Source organism: Salvelinus fontinalis, chromosome 35 (genome assembly GCF_029448725.1).
Source record: "Salvelinus fontinalis isolate EN_2023a chromosome 35, ASM2944872v1, whole genome shotgun sequence".
Lineage (NCBI taxonomy): Eukaryota > Metazoa > Chordata > Actinopteri > Salmoniformes > Salmonidae > Salvelinus > Salvelinus fontinalis.
In genome coordinates, this window is record NC_074699.1 from 30,505,069 (window position 1) to 30,529,543 (window position 24,475).

At 45.2% G+C, this 24,475-nt stretch overlaps 1 protein-coding gene across 2 annotated transcripts in view; it reads left to right on the plus strand.

Moving 5' to 3' along the window:
• LOC129834718 (transcription factor Maf) overlaps positions 1 to 24,475 on the plus strand; it is a 187,353-nt gene that overhangs the window by 52,205 nt on the left and 110,673 nt on the right. The window lies entirely within an intron of this gene.

Sequence of the window (24,475 nt, forward strand, 5' to 3'; positions counted from 1 at the left end):
ATATTTCACTGAAAGAATAAACATCTTGTTTTTAAAATGATAGTTCCTGGATTTGACCATATTAATGACCTAAGGCTTGTATTTCTGTGTGTTTATTATATTATAATTAAGTCTATGATTTGATATTTGATAGAGCAGTCTGACTGAGCGGTGGTAGGCAACAGCATGCTCGTAAGCATTCATTCAAATCGCACTTTTTGCCAGCAGTTTTTCGCAATGCTTGAAGCACAGCTCTGTTTATGACTTCAAGCCTGTCAACTCCCGAGATTAGGCTGGCAATACTATAGTGCCTATTGGAACATCCAATAGTCAAAGGTCTATGAAATACAAATGGTATAGAGAGAAATAGTCCTATAGTGACTACAACATAAAACTTCTTAACTGGGAATATTGAAGACTCGTGTTAAAAGGAACCACCTGTCACGCCCTGGCCTTAGTATTATTGGTTTTCTTTATTATTTTAGTTAGGTCAGGGTGTGACATGGGGAATGTTTTTGTTTTGTTGGTTTTGGGTGTTGTTTATGGTAAAGGGGTTGTGTATAGTATATGGGTTTGTGTGGAGTACAGGTTTCTAGTATTGTCTATGTATGTTTAGTTGTCTAGGAGAGTCTATGGTTACCTGAATGAGTTCCCAATTAGAGACAGCTGATTTCGGTTGTCTCTGATTGGGAGCCTTATTTAGGGTAGCCATAGGCTCTCATTGGTTGTGGGTAATTGTCTATGTAAGAACGTTAGTAGCCTGTATGTTTGTGCACAACGTTTGTAGCTTCACGATCGTTTATTGTTTTGTTTGGTGTGTAAGTGTTTTTTGTTTCGTTTTGCCTTCGTCATAAATAAACGAGATGGCGTATTTTCCAAATGCTGCGTTTTGGTCCGTAAATCCTCCACACGATCGTGACAGAATTTCTCACCATAGGACCAAGCGGCATGACCAGCGGCAACAGGAGCAATACAAGGATTTATGGACATGGGAGGAAATTTTAGACCGGGAGGTACCAGGAGAATATAACCGCCCAAAAGCTGAGCTGGAGGCAGCGAAAGCAGAGAGGCGGCGATATGAGGAGCTAGCTCGGAGGCAGGAAAAGGAACCTACAAAGGATCTGGGTTACACTACGTGGGAGGAGATCGACAGGTGGGCGATCAACCCAGGGAGAGTGCCGGAGCCCGCCTGGGATTCTCTGGCGCAGTGCGAGGAGGGATACCGGCGAATGGAGGCAGCACGACGAAGCGGTAGGAAGCCTGTGGGAAAACCCAAAAAATTTCTTTGGGGGGGGCTTAAAGGGAGAGTGGCGAAGTCAGGTAGGAAACCTGCGCCTACTCCCTGTAATTACCGTGGAGAGCGAGAGTACGGGCAGACACCGTGTTACGCAGTAGAGCGCACGGTGTCTCCTGTACGTGTGCATAGCCCGGTGCGGGTTATTCCACCTCCCCGCACTGGCAGGGCTAGATTGAGTATTGAGCCGGATGTCATGAAGCCGGCCCTACATATCTGGCCACCAGTGCGTCTCCTCGGGCCGGTTTACATGGCACCAGCCTTACGCATGGTGTCCCCGGTTCGCCTACATAGCCCGGTGCGGGTTATTCCACCTCCCCGCACTGGTCGGGCAACGGGGAGCATTCAACCAGGTAAGGTTGGTCAGGCTCAATGCTCAAGGGAGCCAATACGCCTGCACGGTCCGGTATTTCCGGCGCCACCTCCCCGCCCCAGTTCAGTGCCACCAGTGCCTACACCACGTAACAGGCTTCCAGTGTGTCTCCAGAGCCCTGTTCCTCCTCCACGCACTCGTCCTATGGTGCGTGTCTCCAGCCCGGTATCACCAATTCCGGCACCACGCACTAAGCCTTTTGTGCGTCTCCAGAGTCCTGTGCATCCTGTTGCTGCTCCCCGCATTAGCCCTGAGATGCGTGTCCCCAGTCCGGTACCACCAGTTCCGGCCCCACGCACTAGGCCTAATGTGCGTCCCCAGGGTCCAGTATGCCCTGTTCCTGCTCCCCGCACTAGCCCTGAGATGCGTGTCCCCAGCCCGGTGCCACCAGTCCCGGCACCACGCACCAGGCCTACAGTGCGCCTCAGCCGGCAGGAGTCTGCCGTCTGCACAGCGATGACTGAACTGCTCGTCTCCCCAGCGCCATCTGAGCCATCCGTCTCCCCAGCGCCATCTGAGCCATCCGTCTCCCCAGCGCCATCTGAGCCATCCGTCTGCAATGAGCCTGCAAAGCCGCCCGTCTGCCATGAGCCTGCAAAGCCGCCCGTCTGCCATGAGCCCACTGAGCCGTCCGCCAGACAGGAGCCGCTAGAGCCGCCAGCCAGACAGGAGCCGCTAGAGCCGCCAGCCAGACAGGATCCGCCAGAGCCGTCCGTCAGACAGGATCTGCCAGAGCCGCCAACCAGACAGGATCTGCCAGAGCCGCCAACCAGACAGGATCTGCCAGATCAGTCAGCCAGCCATGAGCAGCCAGATCCGTCAGCTAGCCATGAGCAGCCAGATCCGTCAGCCAGCCATGAGCAGCCAGATCCATCAGCCAGCCATGAGCAGCCAGATCCGTCAGCCAGCCATGAGCAGCCAGATCCGTCAGCTAGCCATGAGCAGCCAGATCCGTCAGCTAGCCATGAGCAGCCAGATCCGTCAGCTAGCCATGAGCAGCCAGATCCGTCAGCTAGCCATGAGCAGCCAGATCCGTCAGCTAGCCATGAGCAGCCAGATCCGTCAGCTAGCCATGAGCAGCCAGATCCGTCAGCCAGCCATGGGCCATCCCTCAGTCCGGAGCTGCAGTCCCTCAGTCCGGAGCTGCAGTCCCTCAGTCCGGAGCTGCCATTCTTCAGTCCGGAGCTGCCCCTTATCCTGGTGCTGCCCCTTACCCTGGTGCTGCCCCTTACCCTGGTACTGCCCCTGACCCTGGTACTGTCCCTGACCCTGGTACTGTCCCTGACCCTAGTACTGCCCCTGACCCTGGTACTGCCTCTTACCCTGGTACTGCCCCTTAGTCCGGAACTGCCCCTGAATGCAATGGGGTTAAGGTGGAGGGGGGTCGTTTGGAGGAAGCCTAGGAGGTGTTTAGGTACTGTGGTGACGTGGGGACCGCGACCAGAGCCGGAGCCGCCACCGTGGATGGAAGCCCACCCAGACCCTCCCCTAGACTGTGTATGGTGCGCCCGGAGTTCGCGCCTCAAGGGGGGGGTTATGTCACGCCCTGGCCTTAGTATTATTGGTTTTCTTTATTATTTTAGTTAGGTCAGGGTGTGACATGGGGAATGTTTTTGTTTTGTTGGTTTTGGGTGTTGTTTATGGTAAAGGGGTTGTGTATAGTATATGGGTTTGTGTGGAGTACAGGTTTCTAGTATTGTCTATGTATGTTTAGTTGTCTAGGAGAGTCTATGGTTACCTGAATGAGTTCCCAATTAGAGACAGCTGATTTCGGTTGTCTCTGATTGGGAGCCTTATTTAGGGTAGCCATAGGCTCTCATTGGTTGTGGGTAATTGTCTATGTAAGAACGTTAGTAGCCTGTATGTTTGTGCACAACGTTTGTAGCTTCACGATCGTTTATTGTTTTGTTTGGTGTGTAAGTGTTTTTTGTTTCGTTTTGCCTTCGTCATAAATAAACGAGATGGCGTATTTTCCAAATGCTGCGTTTTGGTCCGTAAATCCTCCACACGATCGTGACACCACCAGCTTTCATATGTTCTCATGTTCGGAGCAAGGAACTTAAACATTAGCTTTTTTACATGGCACATATTGCACTTTTACTTTCTTCTCCAACACTGTGTTGTTGCATTATTTAAACCAAATTTAACATGTTTCATTATTTATTTGAGACTAAATTGATTTAATTTATGTATTATATTAAGTTAAAATAAAAGTGTTACTTGTTCATTCAGTATTGTTGTAATTGTCATTTATTACAAATATATATACATATACAAATCGGACAATTAATCGGTATCGGCTTTTTTTGGTCCTCCAATAATTGGTATCGGTATCGACCTATACTAAGCATACTGCTAAAGCAACACAATGGTTTAAGGGAAACATTTAAATGTCTTGGAATGGCCTATTTAAAGTCCAGACCTCAATCCAATTGAGAATCTGTAGTATGACTTAAAGATTGCTGTACACCAGCGGAACCCATCCAACTTGAAGGTGCTGGAGCAGTTTTGCCTTGAAGAATGGGCAAAAATCCCAGTGGCTAGATGTGCCAAGCTGATAGAGACATATCCCAAGAATCTTGCAACTGTAATTATTGCAAAAGGTGGCTCTACAAAGTATTGACTTTGGGGAGGTGAATAGTTATGCATGCTCAAGTTTTCATTTTTTTTGTCTTATTTCTTGTTTGTTTCACAATAAAAAATATTTTGCATCTTCAAAGTGGTAGACATGTTGTGTAAATCAAATGATACAAACCCCCCAAAAATCTATTTTAATTCCAGGTTGTATGGCAACAATTTTTTTTTTTTTTCGCAAGCCACTGTAAGTGGCCTCAGTTGAAATCTCAAGTGAGTTTGTAGTATTTCTATTTGTAATCTTGTAACAGTGACCATGAGACTCAAGTGATGATGTGATGCGGGTTATGGAAACATTGGCCTTTGCCCCTGGCCTTCTCCCACAACTACTGTAAAGCCCCCTTAGGTCCTTGTGGTAGTCAGTGGTCAGTGATTGTGTGTGTGTGTGTGTGTGTGTGTGTGTGTGTGTGTGTGTGTGTGTGTGTGTGTGTGTGTGTGTGTGTGTGTGTGTGTGTGTGTATGTGTGTGCGCATGCATTTGCGTGTATACCTGCTTACTGCTCTTACACCAGCATGTTTATTAGGTGTTCATTTGGGTCATTTTGATGTGCCCGACAGCAGACGACAGATAACTGTACTGTGTGTGTACCAGTGTGTGAAAGATAAGGGTCCACCATAGGCCCATTCCGCCGGGCGGTATCGGCATGGCGATACAGTAAATGGCAGAGGAGTGGCACGGCTGTCAGCCGGAACGTGTGCTTGGCAGGCGGCGGCTACGCTATTAACGAGTGCTAACAGTTTTATTATTAGAAAATAAACGGTGCGCTGCAAAACTCTGAATGTTATTAGCACCCCGCCATCTGGGCCTGACAGCTGTGTTCAGACACCACTACACCACCATGGCTGTGGTGCTGCTGACGGTGTAGTCACAAATCTCAATCTGAAATCCCTCTTTCTATCTATGGCACTTCCTCTCTGATGCAGTCTCTGTCTCTCTTTATATTCTCTCTCTCTTTCTAACGCTCTCTTTCTCTTGCCCGCACACTCTCGCACGCTCTCTGACCGCGCTCTCTATCTCTCGGGCTCTCTCTCTCTCATGCTCTCTCTCTCGGGCGCTCTCTCTCGGGCGCTCTCTCTCTCTCTCGGGCGCTCTCTCTCGGGCGTTCTCTATCTCTAGGGTGCTCTCTCTCGTGCTCTCTCTCTTGGGCGCTCTCTCTCTCTCTCGGGCGCTCTCTCTCTCTCTCGGGCTCACTCTCTCTCTCTCGGGCGCTCTCTCTCTCTCTCGGGCGCTCTCTCTCTCTCTCTCTCGGGTGCTCTCTCTCGAGCTCACTCTCTCTCTCTCGGGCGCTCTCTCTCTCGCTCTCTCTCGGGCGCTCTCTCTCTCTCTCGGGTGCTCTCTCTCTCTTTTAGGCACTCTCTCACTCCCTCTCTCTCTCTCTCTCGGTCTCTCTCTCTCTCTCTCTCTCTCTTGGGCGCTCTCTCTCTCTCTCGGGTGCTCTCTCTCTCTCGCGCGCTCTCTCTCTCTCTCTCGGGCTCACTCTCTCTCTCTCTCTCTCTTGGGCGCTCTCTCTCTCTCTCTCTCTCGAGCGCGCTCTCTCTCTCTCTCTCGAGCGCTCTCTCTCTCTCTCGGGCGCTCTCTCTCTCTCTCGGGCGCTCTCTCTCTCTCTCTCGGGCTCACTCTCTCTCTCTCGGGCGCTCTCTCTCTCTCTCGGGCGCTCTCTCTCTCTCTCTCGGGTGCTCTCTCTCGAGCTCACTCTCTCTCTCTCGGGCGCTCTCTCTCTCGCTCTCTCTCGGGCGCTCTCTCTCTCTCTCGGGCGCTCTCTCTCTCGCTCTCTCTCGGGCGCTCTCTCTCTCTCTCTCGGGCTCACTCTCTCTCTCTCTCTCTCTTGGGCGCTCTCTCTCTCTCTCTCTCTCGAGCGCGCTCTCTCTCTCTCTCTCGAGCGCTCTCTCTCTCTCTCGGGCGCTCTCTCTCTCTCTCGGGCGCTCTCTCTCTCTCTCTCGGGCTCACTCTCTCTCTCTCGGGCGCTCTCTCTCTCTCTCGGGCGCTCTCTCTCTCTCTCTCTCTCGGGTGCTCTCTCTCGAGCTCACTCTCTCTCTCTCGGGCGCTCTCTCTCTCGCTCTCTCTCGGGCGCTCTCTCTCTCTCTCGGGCGCTCTCTCTCTCTCTCGGGCGCTCTCTCTCTCTTTTAGGCACTCTCTCACTCCCTCTCTCTCTCTCTCTCGGTCTCTCTCTCTCTCTCTCTCTCTCTTGGGCGCTCTCTCTCTCTCTCGGGTGCTCTCTCTCTCTCGGGCGCTCTCTCTCTCTCTCGGGCTCACTCTCTCTCTCTCTTGGGCGCTCTCTCTCTCTCTCTCGAGCGCGCACTCTCTCTCTCTCTCGAGCGCTCTCTCTCTCTCTCGGGCGCTCTCTCTCTCTCTCGGGCGCTCTCTCTCTCTCTCTCGGGCTCACTCTCTCTCTCTCGGGCGCTCTCTCTTTCTCTCTTTTAGGCGCTCTCTCACTCTCTCTCTCTCTCTTGGTCGCTCTCTCTCTCTCCCTCGGGCACTCTCTTTCAATTCAATTCAATTCAATTTGCTTTATTGGCATAACGTAACAATGTACATATTGCCAAAGCTTATTTTGGATATTTACAATTTTTAATTTTTTTATTACAATCAAAATTGTCAACGGGACAACAGTAACAACAATAACCAAGTGTCAAAATAACCATGCATTCAATAATAACAATAAGCATACAGTAGAGGACATGTGCAGGTTGATTGGTTTGTCAGACACTGTCCCTCAACTTATGGCAGGCAGCAATGTAGTGCGTTGCCAACCCACAGCTCTCTGCGTCCTCCCCCAACAGGACTGGTAGCCTACTCTCATCAGAGAGGTCTTTGGGACCTTGAATAAGGGTTTCAAATATGGGTGAAATGACAGTCTCTAATTGTTTTATATTTTTGACATTAGCCACAGTGTACTGTCGATTTAGGGCCAGATAGCACTACATTTTGCTTTGTGTTTGTGCTTGTGTTTCCCAATAAGCAATATAGTTTTGTTTTGACTGTGTTGTAATTTGGTTTATCCTGATTGATTGGATGTTCTGGTCCTGAGGCTTCAGTGTGTTAGTAGAACAGGTTTGTGAACTCAGCCCCAGGACCAGCTGGATGAGGGGACTCTTTTCTTTGCTCAGCTCTTGGCATTGCAGGGTTTGGCAGTGATATGAGAGGGGGTCACTGTATTTTAGATGTTTCCAAAACTTAATTGCTCTTTTTTGAGTTTTTATTATTAGTGGATATTGGCCTAATTCTGTCCTGCATGCATTGTTTGTAGTTTTCCTCTGGACATGTAGGGGAATCTTACAGAACTCTTCATGCAGGGTTTCAATGGGGTGTTTGTCCCATTTGATGAAATCTTGTTTTGCAAGTGGACCCCACACCTCGCTGCCATAACGTGCAATTGGTTCAATGACATATTCAATTAGTTTTAGCCAAATTTTAATAGGTATTCCAATTTGAATTAGCTTTTTAATGGCGTAGAATGCCCTGCGTGCTTTCTCTCTCTGTTCATTCACTGCGTCATTAAGGTGTCCAGTTGAGCTTATTTTTAAACCTAAGTAATTGTAGTGTGTGCAGGACTCTATATATTTTATACCAATTGAGAACTTTGGTGTAAATCCCTGAGATCTGGATCTTCTCTGGAAAATCATTATTTTAGTATTTTTGGGGTTTACTGCCAGGGCCCAGGTCTGGCAGTACTGCTCTAGTAGGTCCAGGCTCTGCTGTAGGCCATGTGCTGTTTGTGACAGCAGGCATAGGTCATCTGCGAAGAGTAGTCATTTAATCTCTGAATTGTGGAGATGAACACCAGGGGCTGAGGATTTTTCTAGAATAGTGGCCAATTCATTGATGTAAATATTGAAGAGTGCAGCGCTCAGATTACAACCCTGATGAAGGCCCCGCCCCTGGTTAAGGAATTCTGTTCTTTTCTTACCAATTTTAACCTGTTTGGGCTGCAAGCCCAACGTCGGTACAAATATGACAACAGCTGCAGGGCGCGAAATTCAAAATCTATTTTTTTTAAATATTTAACTTTCACACATTAACAAGTCCAATACAGCATTTGAAAGATTAACATCTTGTCAATCCAGCCAACATGTCCGATTTTTTAAATGTTTTACAGAGAAAACACCACATATATTTATGTTAGCTCACCACCAAATAAAAAAGTGGACAGACACGTATGATTATGATTATGATGTATGAATTATGATTCAAGTAGCATGCACAAGCCAACCTAAATAACCTAGAACCAACCTAAAGAACCTAGAAAAAACTACCTCAGATGACAGTCCTATAACATGTTATACAATAAATCTATGTTTTGTTCATAAAATGTGCATATTTTAGCTATAAATCAGTTTTACATTACTGCTCCCATCATTGCTACAGCATAGCTACAGTCTGAAATCACACGGGAGTAGCCAGAGAAAATACAGACACCAACGTCAACTACTAATTACACCTCATAAAACATTTCAGAAAAACATATGGTGGATAGCTAATGAAAGACAAATATCGTGTGAATAGAGACAATATTTCCGATTTTTGAAGTGTTTTACAGCGAAAACACAATATATCGTTATATTAGCTTACAACATTAGCTAGCATACGGCAGCATTGATTCTAGTCAAGCGCTAGCATAGCACAGTTCGACAGATATATGAAAAAGCATCCCAAATTGGGTCCTTATCTTTGTTGATATTCCATCAGAATGTTGTAACGGGGTCCATTGTCCAGTACAGTCTTTAGTTGGGTTCCAGAACGAAATATTTCCCTCTTTGGTTAGCAAGCACAATGGCCGTGCGGCGCTAATCTGTCTTTCTTCAAAAAATTCTTCCGTCGCATCACATCTAAAGTCCAGAATAAATTGCAATAATATAATTAAAGTATATTGAAAAAACATACTTTAGGATGATTTTGTGACATGTATCAAATAATATCGTAGGCAGAGGTCATATTCACCTTTAACGAGCGTATTCCAGGAGCCGAGTCCAGGTTCTGCCTCGCGCCCGGAAAAAAAATTAAACTGCGCAGGTCTCACAAGAAGATGTTGTATTCAGTCCCTGGAAGAAATATTTGACTCCTTTCAACTCTCACTTCCGCATTACACCCAGATGAAGGCGTATGACGTGTTTCTACGGTCCTAAGTGTCATGACCTTTTATAGACAAGGTCTTAAAGAGAGACATAGCATTTTGGAAATCTCAATTCTGGATAGGAAATGGGATGTAAAAATAGTTCTGTTCAACTTAGAGCAATAATTCAAACGTTTTTAGAAACTATAGACTGTTTTCTATCCAATAATAGTAAATATATGCATATTGGAAGATCAAAAATTTCTTAAGAGGCCGTTTGAAAATGTGCGCATATTTTCCAGTTTTTTCAATATTCACCCTGCAGCCATAAGAATTAATGCTGCACGTATTGCCAGTATACATTGATTTAATTATGTCATATGTTTTACCCCCTACACTACTTTCAATAACTTTGTAGAACAGTCCTGTAGGCCAAATAGAATCAAATGCTTTTTGGATGTCGATTAAGCAAGCGTATATTTTGGTATTATTTTGGTGGACATGTTTATCTATCAGGGTGTGTAGGGTGTAAATATAATCAGTTGTGCGATGTTTTGTTCGATGAATTTACAGTGCTTTTTTGTTGCTCCATTGCATTCTGTTTACAGTAAGTATATTAATATGTGTGTAGGCGTACATGTGTTTGCAAACCTGTGTCTTTGTGTGTGTGAGTGCAATGTGCATGCAACCCTGTGTGTGTGTTTGTTATGCCTCTTGCGTGTGTTCCCTATCCTCCTCTCCCACAGCATCTCATGGCTTTATTTAATCAGATAACCTGCTACCACTGGCCTGCAGCAAACCCCATGATTCTCCAGGCTCCTCATGTTGCCCCCCGGTCCTCCAGAGAAACCCCAGCTAACGGAGACACCTCCAGACACACACACTCTTACTGCAGACGCTGCACAATACACTCTGTGTCTTCCTCTCTCTCTCTTCCTCTCCTCCAGGAGAAGAAAACATGTTTTATTGTTCTCTGCTTAGTCTGCATGCATAGCTACTTACTTTTCTCTTATTTAGGAACGTCACGTCCATGTAGCGTGAAGGACTCTGGGATGCCATAGGAATCCATTTCACATACAGATGCACAGGGGTAGAGAACAGTGAATGGAGAGAATAGGACATGAGAGAAACAGTGTATTTTCAATTTCAAGCCGGCTTTTTCCTATTCTGCTGTTGTTATCGTCTGTCTGATTCTATTTGTTTGATAGTTTTGTCTCTGTCTGGTGCTTTTGGAGTAATGCTGTAATGGTAAATCCAAAGTGGATCTGTAACAGATAAAAAGTTCAGAGAACTGAAGCAGGGTGTACCTGAACAGCTTCTACCCCCAAGGCATAAGACTGCTACTTTGTTATTTTGTTGCGGTGTTCAGTTTATTAAAAATCATGAACGCCTACCACGCTGCACCTTGGTCTCCTTCTTCAACCCATGAGAGTCGTTACAACCATGACTATCTACATCGACCCTTCTTGCACAAACTCTTTTGACTCATTAAATACGCTGCTGCTACAGTTTATTATATATCCTGTTGCTTAGATACTTTACACTGTAAATTTTTTTTTTGAATTGTTTCAACTAATTATTATTAACCTCTCTTGGGTACGTGAGATGTTAGCATCCCACCTCTTCAACAGCCAGTGAAACTGCTGGGCGCCAAATTCAAATACAGAAATACTCATTATAAAAATTCAGAAAACAAAACATATTTTACATAGGTTTAAAGATTAACTTCTTGTGAATCCAACCACGGTGTCAGATTTAAAAAATGCTTTACGGCGAACGCATACCTTACGATTATTTGAGAACATAGCCCAGCAGACAAATCATTACAAACAGTAACCAGCCAAGTAGAAGAGTTACACAAGTCAGAAATAGAGATAAAATGAATCCCTTACCTTTGATGATCTTCATATGGTTGCACTCAGCAGACATTCATTTACTCAATAAATGTTCCTTTTGTTCGATAAAGTCTCTTTATATCCAAAAACCTCAGTTTTGTTTGCGCGTTTTCTTCAGTAATCCACAGGCTCAAACGCAGTCAAAACAGGCAGACAAAAAATCCAAATTGTATCCGTAAAGTTCATAGAAACATGTCAAACGATGTTTATATTCAAACCTCAGGTTGTTTTTAGCCTAAATAATCGATAATATTTCAACCGGACAATAACGTCCTCAAAATAAAAGGTAAACAAGAAAGGCACTCTCTCAGTCGTGCGCATGAAAAAGCACTGTGACACTTTAGGGTCCACTCATTCAGACTGCTCTTACTTCCTAATTTTTCAAAATATAGGCCTGAAACAATTTCTAAAGACTGTTGACATCTAGTGGAAGGTATAGGAACTGCAGTTTGAGTCCTAAGTCAATGGATACTGTAATGGCATTGAATAGAAAACTAAAAAAATTAATTAAAAAAAGACTTCCCGAATGGATTTTTCTCAGGTTTTCGCCTGCCAAATCAGTTCTGTTATACTCACAGACACTATTTTAACAGTTTTGGAAACTTTAGAGTGTTGTCTATCGAAATCTACCAGTTATATGCATATTATATCTTCTGGGCCCGAGAAGCAGGCAGTTTAATTTGGGCATGCTTTTCATCCAAAATCCCCAATGCTGCCCCCTACCCTAGATAAGTTTAGTAACTGGTTTCACAGCCTTTTTTTGTTGTTTACTTAACCATTTGGTTCAAAAGGTTAAAAATAATTAGTTGGCCCAAGCTTAACTCCAACTTAGCAGACATGGTGGTGTAGCAGAAAGATCAGAATGCAATGAACCAAGAGGTTATGAGTTCAAATCCCAGGTGAGGACATGTTGAATAATAATTACTGTATACATGCACAATGTAATCAAGTACGTCAACATGTGTCAAATATTTAAGCTGAAAACATTGTATGTTTAAAGCACTGAGTGTGTAACTAGTTCCACAGACTTTTTAGGTTTCTAGTTGAATGAACATATATCCACCAACAGGTTTCTGTGCCAATGCACCACACAACCATTAAACAAAGCATACCGACTTCGGGCACTTCAATATCATGGTGTGCATTTTCAACACCACAGTAAATAGACTTTTTTCAATCTCGACAAACAGGAAATACTTCCTACCTTATCGGCTTACCCAGTATTGAAGGCTTGGTTTGACAATCTCCAAATGTCATTCAACTTTTTGGTGTTTTGTGACAGACGTCTCTTTCCATTCATCAATTGGCCGCTGCACAGATTGGATTGATTGATTTTATTTGTCAGTAAAATTCTTTTTTTAAAACAAACGTTTTTTTTTACAAGTGACAGGGAACGCATAATAAAGTCGGGGACTTCCGTTGTGGTCCCTGGTTTCTACATAAACACATATAATTACATAGATACAGACACATTACATAGATAGAGATAAAAAAATGCTCAACCTCCAGATGAGTATGAGGCTGGTAGCTTATTCTTTAGATGTTTAGGGCTGCTGGTAACCATGGTGTGAAGGCATAATCAAAGTGACACTGGACTAGTGCACTTGCCAGCGACTTTAGGTTGTCTATAGCTACAATAGGATGCCATCCAATTGGTGACAGATTTTAATGCGAATATTCCAAAATCTTCATAAAACAATATGCCAGTTCAGTGTTTCCTGTAGGAAAGTTTGGCGCCGGACAACATGACAGGGAAGATTCTAATTTACCAGACATTTGAGGAATTTTACCGACATCCATATGCATTCAGATGCGACCTGGCATTTACGTGTCCTTAAAAACAGCTGTAACAAATGACAAAAACACTATTCCTTGTGTTTCGATGTTTAGCATTTAGGCTACCTTCCTAAAATAATAATTGTCCACCTTATGGTTCAGCTGTCAGAGATTTGAGTACTAAATAGATCCTATATATATATATATAAGGAAGAGAAGCTTAGTCCTAACCCTAAAGAGAGAGAGAGAGGCTGGTGGCATGCTACGACACCAACATGCATTTCGTTAGGTCAGATGGCTACTGCATCTGCTATACAAATATAGACGTACAGAAAGAGGCTAATTCGTACATTTTCGATCAGAATATTTTTTATAAAGTTAAGCATTGTTAGATTATAAGAGTAACTCTGGTAGGCCTGAAACAGACTTCCTCACCTCAAGTTCAACTGTTGGTCAGCACTGCCTTCATATCAAAGGCCTGCAGTGGCTAAAGCTTAATAATAGCCACACCAAACCTTCACAAACGTCTAAAAACTGTATTAGGGTCATATCAAAACTAAGTCAAGCCATTGTTTATACGGAAAATATGAACAGAAGATTGAATGTAAACCAGGGAAAAAAAGTTTGACAACACTGCCCTATTTTGGCCCACCCCTCCCCCCAGTACATTTGACTGTATTTTTGCCTACGTTTTCTCAAGTTGGAGCTAAGTTTGAGCAAACTCATTTGTTTTAGTTCAGGTAATACTTGGACTTCAAAAAGGTTTATGAGATAACACTGCTGCTAGGCTGACACAGATCTCCAGGCTCTCCCAGGCCTCCCAGGCCCAGTTTGGAGCATAGACCAGGGGGCACAGACCAGCCCTCCACAAGTCCACGTAGCTAGCATGGTGCTGAAGAACAAGTCCACGGGCCAGAGGTTATGGAGGTCAAAAGTGTGTGGGCGGGGATGGAGAGGATGGTGTGTGTGCAACTGTGCGTGTGAGTGGGTATGTGAACTGTACATGCATGATTGTGTGTGTGTGTGTGTGTGTGTGTGTGTGTGTGTGTGTGTGTGTGTGTGTGTGTGTGTGTGTGTGTGTGTGTGTGTGTGTGTGTGTGTGTGTGTGTGTGTGTGTGTGTGTATAAAGTGGGACTCCAGGAGGGATTGTAAAGACGCAGGCAGGGAGGCAGCCCAGGAAGGGGAGAATTCACAGGTTTGTCTTAGAGAGAATACAGACCAAATGAGTCACTCTAGCAGCAGACAAAGACAATGCAGTACCTCAGAGAATAACGGGAGATGGTATTTCCCCCAACACAACATGATAGTCTGCAGGCAGAAAGGCTTTTATGAATGACTCTATCAAAACACCAACTAGCCCATCGACCACTTTCAATTAAAACACCAAAGTCACTGTGTGGTTATACAGACATGATCAAAGACACCTCTGTGAATTATCAATCTATATCTAATGAGGGGTGGAGAGAAAGAGAGAACATAGTGTGTTAGTGTATGCGAATGCCCACGCGTATGCGCGCGCGCGCGGGTGTGTGTGTACAAGCATTAACGTGCACGTGTGTGTGTGTGTGTGTGTGTGTGTGTGTGTGTGTGTGTGTGTGTGTGTGTGTGTGTGTGTGTGTGTGTGTGTGTGTGTGTGTGTGTGTGTGTGTGTGTGTGTGTGTGTGTGTGTGTGTGTGTGTGTGTACTGTGTGAACTGTAACTCTCTGCGTACAGTATGTGTGTGTCTGTGGTTAATGTGCTCAACTTCACTCAGACCACATATCAAAGTGATGGCTGGTGAATACCACATAAGAGAGGAGATATGAAGCAGATAATTGTTAAGATCAAACCGTTCTTCCCCAGGCTAGGCAGTAGATGGGCTAGGCAGTAGATGGGCTAGGCAGTGGACCGGCTAGGCAGTGGACAGGCTAGGCAGTAGGTAGTAGACAGGCTAGGCAATAGACAGGCTAGGCAGTAGACAGGCTAGGCAGTAGGCAGTCGACAGGGTAAGCACTAGACAGGCTAGGCAGTAGACTGTAGACAGGATAGGCAATAGACAGGATAGGCAGTAGGCAGTAGACAGGGCTAGGCAGTAGGTAGTAGACAGGCTAGGCAATAGACAGGCTAGGCAGTAGACAGGCTAGGCAGTAGGCAGTCGACAGGGTAAGCACTAGACAGGCTAGGCAGTAGACTGTAGACAGGATAGGCAATAGACAGGATAGGCAGTAGGCCGTAGACAGGATAGGCAGTAGACAGGATAGGCAGTAGACAGGCTAGGCAGTAGACAGGCTAGGCAGTAGACAGGATAGGCTGTAGACAGGATAGGCAGTAGACAGGCTAAGCAGTAGACAGGATAGGCAGTAGACAGGATAGGCTGTAGACAGGATAGGCAGCAGACAGGATAGGCAGTAGACAGGCTAGGCAGTAGACAGGATAGGCAGTAGACAGGATAGGCTGTAGACAGGATAGGCAGTAGACAGGCTAGGCAGTCGACAGGATAGGCAGTAGACAGGATAGGCTGTAGACAGGATAGGCAGTAGACAGGATAGGCTGTAGACAGGATAGGCAGTAGACAGGCTAGGCAGTAGACAGGCTAGGCAGTAGACAGGATAGGCTGTAGACAGGATAGGCAGTAGACAGGCTAGGCAGTAGACAGGATAGGCAGTAGACAGGATAGGCTGTAGACAGGATAGGCAGTAGACATGCTAGGCAGCAGGCATTAGACAGGATAGGCAGTAGGCAGTCGACAGGCTAAGCACTAGACAGGCTAGGCAGTAGACAGGCTAGGCAGCAGACAGGCTAGGCAGTAGGCATTAGACAGGATAGGCAGTAGGCAGTAGACAGGCTATGTAGTAGGCAGTAGACAGGCTAGGCAATAGACAGGCTAGGCAATAGACAGGATAGGCAGTAGGCCGTAGACAGGATAGGCAATAGAAAGGATAGGCAGTAGGCCGTAGACAGGATAGGCAGTAGACAGGATAGGCAGTAGACAGGCTAGGCAGTAGACAGGATAGGCAGTAGACAGGATAGGCTGTAGACAGGATAGGTAATAGACAGGCTAGGCAGTAGACAGGATAGGCTGTAGACAGGATAGGCAGTAGACAGGATAGGCTGTAGACAGGATAGGCAGTAGACAGGCTAGGCAGTAGACAGGATAGGCAGTAGACAGGATAGGCTGTAGACAGGATAGGCAGTAGACAGGCTAGGCAGTAGACAGGATAGGCAGTAGACAGGATAGGCTGTAGACAGGATAGGCAGTAGACAGGATAGGCAGTAGACAGGCTAGGCAGTAGACAGGATAGGCAGTAGACAGGATAGCCTGTAGACAGGATAGGCAGTAGACAGGATAGGCAGTAGACAGGCTAGGCAGTAGACAGGATAGGCAGTAGACAGGATAGGCAGTAGACAGGATAGGCTGTAGACAGGATAGGCAGTAGACAGAATAGGCTGTAGACAGGCTAGGCAGTAGACAGGATAGGCTGTAGACAGGATAGACAGTAGACAGGCTAGGCAGCAGAATTGGCCAGGGGCTCTGGTACTGAAATGACAACTTTATTTCACTCAAACACAGCCAACATCAGTATTGGCACTGAAGAGGTAATTGTTTTTGATGTAATGTTATTAAAAAGTTGAGTTGAGGCTAAACCGCAAATTCATCCGTTTTTTTGTTGTTTTATAATCTATTGTATTGATGCTCCTAATACAGGGTCATCGACCTTTCACCTTTTGATGGTTATTTTGTATTTGTGTGTTTTAGTCTGTAATGTTCTGCAGTTTGCCTTTATAGTGGATTTAACATCTTGTGTGTGCCATGGGTGAGCTCTCCATTGTCTTAGCCATGTTTTAAATCTCCGTACATGCCAGGAGTGTGCCAAGACTAGCACAAATTTAATGTGGAGTGCTTGTAAATCAGCTGACCTCAGATCAGAGCTTAGTCTTTAAAAGTAGTCCAAATGGACCAGATTGAGTAACGCATGGATGAGGAATGGCATTGATGAGAGGTCTGTGTCACTGTCTTGGCGGAGGGCCAGGGAGTAGTGTGAATTGTGTTGTGTTGCTCTCTGACAGGGCTGAACACTGTCGGTCTGACAGGCTGTACCTTCCTCTATATCTGACTCTGTCCCCTTCCCTCTCCTCCACTCCTGGGTAGGTCTTCCCACACAATAACCATAGTGAAGTAAATTACTCTGAGTTTACAATGCACTATTTAATCACCCTCTCAATTCCTTCTAATCTTTCTGTGTACCAGCCTAACAAAAATGCCAACAGAGGTCAATGTTAGGGTCAGCCAAGCACGTTCAGACTTTTATAACCCAGTTTACAAAGGCCTAACTAACGGTGCAGTAGGAAACTCTCTCAGTTCTCTTTCAGTTCTCTTTTTCCTCCCCTTTTCTTTGTTGATACTCATTCTGCAAGATAAAAAAAAAATCTCTCTCCCTCCCCCCCTCTCTCTGCCTCTCTGTCTCTCTCTCTCTCTCCCTCCCTCTCTCTTGCTCTCGCTCTCTCTGTCCGTGGAACATACTTCCCCCTGTAGCTGATCTGCTGTGTGTGACAGTCTATTAATGATGGGGCGGCAGCTCCCCAGACAGCTTTATAACAGTAATTCCTCCCTCTCTCCACCACTACCAAATTGTTCTGGGGGAGAAATAGGAACTAATCTTGTCCACTGTCATCACAGTACAAACTTAGCCACACAAAGCCATGAATCCAATCTTACCATCTACACTTGAAATAACTCTGTGTGCTACATATTGTATTCATCTCTGTGCACTTTTCTATTGTCAGTGTAATATCTCAGACAATAGACGTTTTGTTTCTTTACGGGTATTTATCTAATATTTGATTAGATGGAAAAAAGAGAGGGAGAAATGTGGCATAGAGAAAATGTTATTACATAAATGGACTACGCAAGACAAAGACATGCGTATTATCATAATTAAAACTGAAACGGAACATATGGTGAGGGAGAGGAGCTGCACGTTAACAATCACAGTGAAAGCCTCTAAGTGAACGGAAAAGCAGGAAAGGCTCATTTTTCAACCTGGGATGGAAGGAAGCACTGATGGAGCCATTGACTCCCAGAGCACAGGGAGTGGCTAACTAACCTACACTTCTCTGTAACCTTCTCCTCTCTTACCCTCTTCTCTCCTCTCCTCTCCCTCCATCCCTCTGTCCACTCCTTGCCCTGGTCCCTGGGTTATGTGTGTCTCCAGGAATAGCAGCCACGTGGGCCCCGCAGCGCTGGGATCTGTTCCCTAAGCAGGAAGCTGTTATATGGTTACAGTTATTTCTGTTGTCTGTCTGGGGATAGTTTTTCTGCGCTCCGGAGGATCAATAATTGTCATAAAAAGCCTGGATCACCCCGTGCCCTCTGCGAGTGGGACGGCCGAGTTGCTGTGTGTAGGTTGGGATGATGTGTGTGTGTGTATGTGGTGATGTGTTTGGGGTAGGAGGGCGTATGTGTGTAGGTTTGGCTGGTGTGTTAGGAAGGGTGGTGGTTCTAGCACATAAAACAAGCAGATATTTCCTGATTTCCCCCTTCCCCGCTGATAAGTTGTCTCAAAACATGCCATGCTTTGTGTATCATGTGTATTTGTGTATCTTGTAGGCTCTTCCTTCTGCTATAGGTCATGACCTGTCTATGTCTCCTTGTCAGTCATCTAGCTCTTCTCTGTTGTTCCTTCAGTCTGCTTCTCTATCGCCACCATCTGCATCTTTTCTCTGTCTACGTCTCTCTGTCATTTTCTGTCCTGTAGTTTCATGCTCCTGCTTCTCTATGTCCTGTCTCGACCTGTCCTGTAGCCTCTGTCTCTATTTATCATATAGGTTGTCTGTATGTCTATCGATCCAATGGGCTGTCTGTATGTATGTCTATCCTGTAGACTGTCTGTATGTATGTCTATCCTATAGGCTGTCTGTCTGTATGTCTATCCTATAGGCTGTTTGTCTGTATGTATGTCTATCCTGTAGGCTGTCTGTATGTATGTATGTCTATCCTATAGGCTGTGTGTCTGTATGGCTATCCTATAGGCTGTCTGTATGTATGTCTATCCTATAGGCTGCCTGTATGAACATTTGAAGTCTGAAGTTTACATATTTTTTAACTCAATATTTTTCACAATTCCTGACATTTAATCCTAGGAAAAGTCCCTGTCTTAGGTCAGTTAGGATCACCACTTTATTGTGAAATGTCAGAATAATAGTAGAGAGAATGAAATATTTCAGCTTTTATTTCTCAAATCATATTTCCAGTGGGTTAGAAATGTACATGCACTCAATTAGTATTTGGGTGCATTGCCTTTAAATTGTTTAACTTGGGTCAAACGTTTCGGTTGGCCCATTCCTCCTGACAGAACTGGTGTAACTGAGTCAGGTTCGTAGGCCTCCGTGCTCACACACGCTTTTTCAGTTCTGCCCACACATTTTCTATAGGAATGAGGTCAGGGCTTTGTGATGGCCACTCCAATACCTTGACTTTGTTGTCCTCTAGCCATTTTGCCACAACTTTGGAAGTATGCTTGGGGTCATTGTCCATTTGGAAGACCCATTTGCGGCCAAGCTTTAACTTCCTGACTGATGTCTTGAGCTGTTGCTTCAATATATCCACATCATTTTCCTACCTCATGATGCCATCTATTTTGTGAAGTGCACCAGTCCCTCCTGCAGCAAAGCACCCCCACAACATGATGCTGCCACCGCCGTGCTTCACGGGTGGGATGGTGTTCTTCAGCTTGCAAGCCCTCCCCCTTTTTCCTCCAAACATAATGATGGTCATTATGACCAAACAGTTATATTTTTGTTTCATCAGACCAGAGGACATTTCTCCAAAAAGTACGATCTTTGTCCCCATGTGCAGTTGCAAACCGTAGTCTGGCTTTTTTATGGTGGTTTTGCAGCAGTGGCTTCTTCCTTGCCGAGAGGCCTTTCAGGTTATGTCGATATAGGACTCGCTTTACTGTGGATATAAATATTTTTGTACCTGTTTCCTCCAGCATCTTCACAAGGTCCTTTGCTGCTGTTCTGGGATTGATTTGCACTTTTCACACCAAAGTATGTTCATCTTTAGGAGACAGAACGCGTCTCCTTCCTGAGCGGTATGACGGCTGCGTGATCCCGTGGTGTTTATATTTGCGTACTATTGTTTGTACAGATGAACGTGGTACCTTCAGGCATTTGAAAATATCTTCCAAGGATCAACCAGAGTTCTGGAGGTCTACAAAAAAAAATTCTGAGGTCTTGGCTGATTTCTTTTTATTTTCCCATGATGTCAAGGAAAGAGTCACTGAGTTTGAAATTAGGCATTGACATACATCCACAGTGTCGTGTTGTTAACTATGCCAGATTAAGTGATATGACCTGCTATTCTATAAAATAATTTCTCTGTAAATTAATAATACCTGATTAAGCTAATCAGGTAGATAATTGACTAGAAAGTGGAGGCACCACGAAAGAATGTTTATAGAGCTGTTATCTTCCGAATAAGTTAAATCAGCAATACAAAAATGTGTTTAATTATTTATTTACTAAATAGCTAACTAATCACATAGAATTACATATATCGAATAGATAATACATTGATTACAAATTGTCATAAAGAAAAAGTCCCTGGCGGACACATGGCAGCTCTCTACACAAAGAAAGGGGTTTGAGTTTGATTGAAAGAGCGGGAAGATTGAGGAACAAAGGGAGAAGCTATGCTATCATAAATACAGGATCTAATGCATTCTAAATTACCGCCCATTTGGAAAAGGAAAATGCAATGAATATTTACTCTGAGCTGCGCTTCAATAGGTTGGTAGTAGATGGAAGGCCGAGTTGCCCAAGAGTTCTTCCATCCTTTGAAGAGCGTCTCTGCTGGTAAACTGTACCCGTTTTAGTAACGTTGTTGTGTGGTAGACGGTATACTCTGTCTGTCCTTTCCCAGTCCACGCTGGCGGCTGGAGTGAATCAGAGTTCCAAGTTCATACCCCGTTGCCATGCTTATATGCTCATGCTATATTCTGGCTGGTATTGTCGAAATTCATCATATTCGACGTGTCGATCGTCCTCTTCACGTGGGAATTCAATGCTAATTTCGTTAAGTAGCTGAGATTGGCTTTGCTCTGTAGGTGTCACCTGTCTTTCTAACGTCAAGGCCGTCGTCTTAATGTCCCCATAACAGGAAGTTATATTATCGTCAAGGCTTTATATAGGAAGGGAGAGGAGGCCATGTTTCATAGTTTATAACCAATGTCTCTTCACGTGGGTAGCCACTGATTTTGGCCTAATTCACTCATGAAAACCCAATTCTCACATTTTAGAAGCTAAAATTACATTTAATCTTTTCACAAATAATTTCATACATAAACATTTAAAATGCACACCAATTCCATGTGAATCTGATATATAACTATAATGTGTAGACTTTCCACTGTACAGTTTATGTCATCCTATCATTGATGAGAATGTCTCAGATGACAACTGAACTGACATCATATTCATTAAGTACCAACGCATATGTTCAACTGGTTGGATTACCAAAATATGGTTCATTTCCCCCCACCTTCTGATGTTCCCAGAATCTCTATGTTAACCAAGGGGTTTTCAATAGTCACATCAGTAGGGTAGAGAGAAGAAAAAAGGGGGGAGAGGTATTTATGACTATCATAAACCTACCGCCAGGCCAGCGTCATGACAACAGGTACACCTCCAATTGACTCAAATGATGCCCATTAGCCTATCAGAAGTTTCTAAAGCCATGACATACATTTTTAGATTTTTCCAGCCTTTTTAAAGGCCTGGAAAATTTGTGTATGTAAACTTCTGACCCACTGGAAATGTGATACAGTGAAATAATCTGTCTGTAAACAATTGTTGGAAAAATTACTTGTGTCATGCACAAAGCAGATGTCCTAACCGACTTGCCAAAACTATAGTTTGTTAACAAGAAATGTGTGGAGTTGTTGAAAAAATTATTTTAATGACTCCAACCTAAGTGTATGTAAACTTCCAACTTCAACTGTATGTATGTCTGTCCTATAGGCTGTCTGTCTGTATGTCTATCCTATAGGCTGTATGTATGTATATATGTCTATCCTGTGGTCTGTCTGTCTGTATGTATATATGTCTATCCTGTAGGCTGTCTGTATGTATGTATGTCTATCCTGTAGGCTACCTGTATGCATGTATGTCTATCCTGTAGGCTGTCTGTATGTATGTCTATCCTGTAGGCTGTCTGTATGTATGTCTATCCTGTAGGCTGTCTGTATGTATATATGTCTATCCTGTGGTCTGTCTGTATGTATATATGTCTATCCTGTAGGCTGCCTGTATGCATGTATGTCTATCCTGTAGGCTGTCTGTATGTATGTCTATCCTATAGGCTGTATGTATGTATGTCTATCCTGTAGGCTGTCTGTATGTATATATGTCTATCCTGTGGTCTGTCTGTATGTATATATGTCTATCCTGTAGGATGCCTGTATGCATGTATGTCTATCCTGTAGGCTGTCTGTATGCATGTCTATCCTATAGGCTGTCTATATGTATGTCTATCCTTTATAGGCAGTCTGTATGTCTGTCTATCCTATAGGCTGTCTGTGTGTATGTCGCCATTGGCCTGTAGCTGCAGGCAGCCCTGGGGAGCCCCAGAGGAGGTCCAATAACGTGTGGCGTGGCGGAGAGCGGAAGCACACTTACAGCTAATTGCTTCCTGTGTTAGTTGCATCCCAAGCCCATCTCAGCACAGCTCTCTCTATCTCTCTCTCTCGCCCTCCTCCCCTCCCCTCCTCTCCCTCTCTCTCCCTAATACGCCCGCCGAGGGTTTGACACCCCTTAAGCAGCACACATCTGAGCTAACATGTACATTACTGTATGTTTGTGGGCTGCCAGAGAATGGAGTTTGTGAGACTTTTAGTGAAATACAGTAGATCCAGAATGTTGCAAGTTACTCAATTAGTGGATTTCACATTTCAAATACATCACAAAATCCAAAACAAGTCAATTTTACCCAGACCAGATCTCTACAGGGATAATGTTACTGTACCGGTCATGCCCAATTCCTGTCCCATCCAGGCTTTATGACGGTGACCCCCCACCTGGCAGTAAAAAGACCCTCAGGCAGGGCACTGTGCTGTACTTTATCTCTCTGTCTCTACTACTGCTCCCAACACTATACACACACACAGAAATTCCACCCCCAGCCCTGAGAAGAGGATATGATGGTCGCGGTTACCTCCATAACCTCCTACTAACATGGTTCCTAATGACAGTGGAGGCAGTCCTTAGTCCAGGTAATCTCAGCCTCTTTGCCTATGTGTGTGTCGTAAAGCGGTGCATCTGTAAAAGGGTCCCTCCCTGTGTGGCGGGGTATTAGCCAGAGGGATGGATGTTTTTTCTGGAGATGTGTTAGCCAGAGGGACAGATATGTTCTCTGGAGGTGTGTTCGTCAGAATGGGTGATGTGTTCTCTGGAGGTGTGTTTGTCCTAGTGGTAGATGTGTTCTCTGGAGGTGTGCTGAGAGAGGACAGGGAAGAGGGATAGAAGGACTGTGACCATAGTACAGGAGGAGGGGAGGGGATGCCTGGACTGAGACAGCAGGTGTGGTTATCATGGTAGGAGACCTACTGTCGACCAGTGTTTCATGGTAGCTAGTGGTATCTATGTTTGAGTTCAGATCTTACTGATCCCTGAGAAGGCGTCATGCAAGGCCCCCCTCCCCAGGCCGCTAGACGCCTTGCGTGACAGCTCTGACTAACCCTCCTCCCGTCACCCCCTCCCTCGTCCCTGTGGTCCCCCTCCACAGTGGCTCCAGTGTTGACCCACTCTGTCAGCCTGCCAGCCCAGACCAGGGCCCCATGCTGGCCCCAAGACATTAAACATTCATGGGGGAGAGAGTGAAGGCGAAAGCCAGGCTCCGAGTGGGGCCTGCATTGGCCTAAAGACAGCCTGTAATACCACACCTCTTTTCACACTCTCCACTCCTCCAATCAGTTAGACTAACTGTGTCTGAATGATGTCTGTGATCAACCAGAAACAACCGAATCTATTCAGATCAAGTGGAGGTTGATAAGTAGCTGCTTGCTGCGTCCTGACAATCACACACAGGACAACGTGACTTCCTGGAACTGGCTCTGTGTGTATGAGCGAACGTACACACGAGTGTGTGTGCATGAGCCCTGTCGCAGCACACGGCCGTGTGAGAGGATGTGGTGGGAGGTAGGAGAAGACAAGTTACATGTCTTTTATTATTGGTTACCTCTCCAAAACGCTCAGAGATAAGACCAATATCACCCTATCTCACAAAAGAGGTCTCTGTAGTGCAAATCAATTCTCCTCTTCCTGTTCTTCTCTTCTCTTTTCACCTGTCTCACACACACACACACACACACACACACACACACACACACACACACACACACACACACACACACACACACACACACACACACACACACACACACACACACACACACACACACACACACACACACACACACACACACACACACACACAC